Genomic DNA, 5326 nt, shown 5'->3' with positions numbered 1-5326 from the left:
TCTCTCTTTACCAAATTCTTATTCTCCTTAATAAATGCTTAAAAGTCTAACTCTTGCTAAAGCTTGTAATTGATTGGCGACCACTCATTAGATATTTTAGACAGTTTAGCTAGAATTTTAGCCCTTAACAATTGTATTGATGAGAAAAGCTGTCATTCACAGTTGTTCATCATACAATATTGCTGTTACTGTACACGATGTTCTCTTGGTTCTGTTACTTCACTTTGTATCAGTTCATGTAAGTCTTCCCAGATTTTTCTGAAATCATCTTGTCATTTGTGGTAAGATTATTGGAATTTGGCCGACCAATTGACAAAAGACCCATGCTGTCTCAGCACATGGTCTCAAGGGGACCTAAGAGAGTGCAGGAGACCTACAAGCCAGAGAGCCAAGAGCATGCACCAAGAGAGTGCTCTGTTTGCTCCTTTTGCTGATTGTTGCACTGTTCTTCAATGTGGGGACAACTTTCTGACTCCAAGGTGAACATAGCCTGACCCCATAGGGTGTGTAATCAACCAATCAGTGAAAGGGAAAAGGAATGACATTCCAAACTCTCATCAAAAGCCAGTTTGGGATTATTTCCAGCACAACCAATCCCAACTCTCTCTTCACCCATTATAGCTCAGCATTCTCTTGTCTGACCCCTATTACTCCTGGACTCCCTCCTGGTATCCACCTCTCAAAGGAAATTATAACTCTAACCTAGCCATGCACAACAACTTTGTAGGCAAAATCCATCTGTTTTTTCCCTTAAATCACCTTGGGACTATTTTAGGTGACACAGAATGAAATGGTTCTGCAGTCTGGGGCAGTGACCAGGGAATGGTGCTTCCATTTTTTTTGTGGTGGTGTTTGTTTTTCCTGTGAGAAAAAAAGACAGGATGAGTAGGCAAAAGGTGAGTTGTGCTGCTCATCCTAGGGCTCAATATATTCTCTTTTTCCCAACCTACCCTTTTTTCTGAAATTCCCTATTTCCATTTCTATGACCATGAGATCATCCTTCCAGTCACCCAGGTTCTCAGTCTCTTTGTTATCCTTGACACTTAAATCATCTGAACCTGCTCTCTTCAGTTACCAAAGATCTCTTAATTGCCAAATCTGATGGTCTTTTCTCAGTCTTCAACCTTTTTAATCTCTTTGCAATATTTATCACTACTGACAACAGTGCTAGGAGAAATATCCTAATTCCTAACCCATGCAAGGTTTGGGCTAGTTTTTAGACTAGCTTTTTTTTCCTTAAAAGTTGCTGAAACTATCCTCAAGACATCATTAACTCAGGGTTCTAAGGGCTCAGGTTGTTGGAATCACTTCTTGTAGCCTGAGTAGAGAACATTCATGAATAGCACCAGGTATAATGTAATGCTTCCCTGGAGGAAAATGATGGGCAGCTCAGGAGAAGGAGTTTGTTTGGCTCAGCTGACATAACTTGAAGTGTCCTCAATGCACATCCTGGTTGATTATCTTTCCCCTTCTATTATGACAGAGTAAATCTCCTTTTGTTAAATATCAAATGACCTACAAAGTATCTCATTTCATCCCAATATTGAACCTAAACAAGCAAGCCACTGACTTGATTCAGGCCCAGTCCAGTACAAGCAATTTTGCTTTCCAGATATGTCCTTTCTTCTCTTTGGGTTGCTGATAACAAGTTCAGTATTTTACCTTTCAAACTCCTATATCTGCAAACCTAAGAAACTTAGAAACAACTTTCCAATCTGTTGAACAATCTTCCAAATGAAGAGTTTCGGCGGTGGTGTGTGTGTGGGGGGGTGGTGTTTCAAAGACATTTGTTAAAAATATAAAAATGCAACACCTTCAAATTCGGTTACAAAGAACATCAGAGAAGACAAAAATTTACCAGCCAAAATGAAACAAAACCGTTTGCATAATTGGCAGATGGGATTAAAAAATGAGTACCACAATTTCATAAGTATGCCTAATAAAATATAGACTACTGTTGAGGGTAATGCAAAGGGAGGAAAAAGGCAAAAATTAGACAGTATGAAAAGGGAGATCTAGGGAATGCATAGACCAGTGGCTTACCTTATTTGGCAGTCTCATTTGGAGAGTGGAGGAGCCATTCAGTTCTAGATTCCCTAAAACCATGCATACTTTTCTTTGCCTGGGTTATGTGGGGTTTGTTTTTTTCCTTTTTCCCTGCTGCTGCTGCCCCACAAAACTCCAGCAGTTCATTGGTGCAGTGGATAGAGCACTATCCCTGAAGTTGGGAGGACCTGAGTTCAAATCTCACCTCAGACATTTACAAGCTGTGTGACCCTGGGCAAGCCACTTAACCCCAAATTGCCTTAAAAATTCAGGGCCATCTTTAGTCATCCTGATATATATCTTACCACTTGGCCCAGATGGCTCTGGAAAAGAGAGCGAGGTTGGTGACATTGCACAGCCCTCACTCACTTAAATCCAATTCACTGCAAGTCATCACATCACCTTGATGTCATGGTTCTCTTTGAGAATGAAGGACAAACAATGAAAACAGCTGCCCCACAATCCAGAGCAAACCATCAGAGTCCTTGCCTGAGAGATGAGCCACTAAGCTCTGAACTGCCTGAGATGAAGAATGCTCATCTTAACAGTAGCCATTTTCTGCTTTGCTTCTTTCTCAACCCAATGTCAATCATCCATGATTCCCACTTCTGTCTCTGAGAACTATACCCAATCAATATTTTGTGCCTCTGGAGAGGTAACAAACTATCCTATAACTTCACTCATCATCATTTTGGCTTCCCAGATCATAACTCTTTTCCCAAGCAACCATATTACTATATGTGTTATCTCACTGGTTAGAATAGAATTTAAGCTAAATGAGGGCTTGGACAATCTACCCTATGTTACTGTCTCCTTGACACTTAGTAGTGCTTAATGTTTACTAAGGGCTTTTTTTGTTTGTTTGTTTTTTTGGGGGGGTTTTGCAGGGCAATGAGGGTTAAGTGACTTGCCCAGGGTCACACAGCTAGTAAGTGTCAAATGTCTGAGCCCGGATTTGAACTCAGGTACTCCTGAATCCAGGGCCGGTGCTTTACCAGCTGCCCCTACTAAGGGCTTTTAATAAACATTTTTCATTTATTCATTCATGCTCCTATATGCGATTTATGTTCTTCAGTTATGGAAATCCATCAAGTATTGAAATAGGCCTAACTTAAAATGTGACCTTCATGTTACTATATCACATTGTGTTAAACCAAGATTTTCAGAAATAATGAAGGATATCCAATCATATTACTCTCATTATTCATTATTAAATATAACATTTTAGTGAGAGTTTAAAGTATTTTTGTGCCATTAATAAATAAAATATTATCTCGTCCTTTAAATTTATTTTTGTTCAATATAATTATAGAGACATACATGTATATCATTAATAAATTAGAAAATTTGCATATCTTGGGGGTGTTAAAAAAATTTTTATGGGGGGTCCTATGATCAAAAAAGCTTCAAGAAAATTGTTTTATGCCATAGACTCTTGCACATACCTCTACAGGTGCACACACACAAAATTCCCTTATAAAGAAAAACACTTAAGCAAAACCAAGCAATGAAGTAACCTCATCTGACAATGTATGCAAAATTCAGCCCTCATAGTCCCTACTCTCTCTACAGAGAGAAGGTGTATGGGTTTCAATGTCTGTCTTCTGGAAGCAACCTTAAGTTCAGCTGTGTTTTGGTGTTGTTTTGAATTGCATTAATATACTTACTTTATATGTTCTTCTCCTGAATTTTCCTTGTTGGCTCTATTCATCCAGACTGAAATACCCATTTGTCAAGAGCTTTCCAGAAATTGTAGTATAGTGCTTGAAGGACTTGGTGTGGGAATGGAGTGGAGCTAATGACCACTCACAATTTTGGGGTTCTGGTTGTCAAAGTCCTGCAAAGCAAATCAAATTGGGGAAGAAGAGAGATCAGCCCATCGTCACAGTTCTTACCAGAACCTCTCCTCTTTTTACCCCTTCTCTAGCTCATAATCTACCTCAAACTCTTGACCCACACATTGAACTCCTTTAAAATGGAGTGACATTTCAGTAAGAACAAAATAATGACATTGGTGCTAGTGGACAGTGAACATGACCATTAACTCTCCTTGAATGTTTCCAAAAGCATGAAAACTCAATATGTAAAATTTGACAATTATGACAGTGAAGTAGCTTATGGAGTGAACATTTAACAACTGAAAAACCTAAAATGTATATAATTCTCACTGAAATCTCCCTCAGCAAGGAGTAACCCTTAAAAAGATGATGTCCCTCAAGGCTTCTTTAATTTGGTTTTGCCGAAGAGTGAAAATGAAGGGTGTCAGGAATGGGGTTACTACTGAAATCATCAGGGACACTTTTTATACTCAGCTGCCTGGGTCGCTTGGGGTTCACATGAACAAGCAAGTGTCATAACTTGTCGCCACCACAGTGAAGTGAGAAGCACAAGTGGAAAAGGCTTTCTTCTAGCCAGAGGCAAAAGGAATCTTTCAAATGGTAAAGATCATATAGGTATAGGAGATGATAGTTTGAAACAAAGAGCCTAAGAGTACAACAGGGGCCATCAAGAAGAGAATAAACTCTAGGAAAACTGTGACATCCAGGAAAGCTTGAGCAATACCCCTCTTTTACAAAAGAAATGGTTTACAAGAGTTGATCTGCAGAAGGAGAGTTGAAAAGTACGACAGACTGGCAAGATTTGAAAAAGAAACTCCAAAACACAGGCCAATATAACCACCCAGAGACAAATGTGACTGTACTTCTGGGGAGGGGGGTATGGACAGCTGCATAATAATCTACCACCACTGCTCCAAGTAATACAAATTCTATTATCTCCATAGAGAGATACAAGAAGAGTTGAGTGAAACAGACTGAAAAAGACATGGCCTTGGTTTCAGACATTAACAATTCCCCTAGCATGGGAGGAATAATAGTGGAGGTAAACAGGATGTCCAAGAGAGACAAGTGACCAAACGAGAGTCAGTGATCAGCATAATGACAATGATTACCACATTTTCCATTAAAGTCACAAAGAAGGAGAAGAGGAATATGGCAGAGTGTGTGGCAGAACCCTGGATAGCCCCAAAAGTCTTAAAATAAAATTTGATGACTCCAGGGTGATTTCCCATCAATTGGTCCTCTGTTCCTTCTGGCAGCTAGGGGTCAAAAGAGAATTAACATTACCAATCAGAAGTCCTAATTTCCAAAGGTATAGTGACAGATCTACAGCATGCTATATCCCCCCACCTGTTCATGGGATATATTTCAAGATCATCTTTGATTGACAAGAGGTTTATATAGTTCTTACTATGTGCAAGGGAATGGTTTTCAGAGGCAAT

General features: G+C 39.4%; 1 pseudogene; it reads right to left on the bottom strand.

Moving 5' to 3' along the window:
* Positions 1-4225: 4225 nt before the first annotated feature.
* Positions 4226-5116, bottom strand: LOC122728765 (annotated as a pseudogene).
* Between the last annotated feature and the right edge of the window lie 210 nt (positions 5117-5326).

This window comes from Dromiciops gliroides, chromosome 5 (genome assembly GCF_019393635.1).
Source record: "Dromiciops gliroides isolate mDroGli1 chromosome 5, mDroGli1.pri, whole genome shotgun sequence".
Taxonomy (NCBI): Eukaryota; Metazoa; Chordata; class Mammalia; order Microbiotheria; family Microbiotheriidae; genus Dromiciops; species Dromiciops gliroides.
This window is presented reverse-complemented; position numbering and strand designations above follow the sequence as displayed.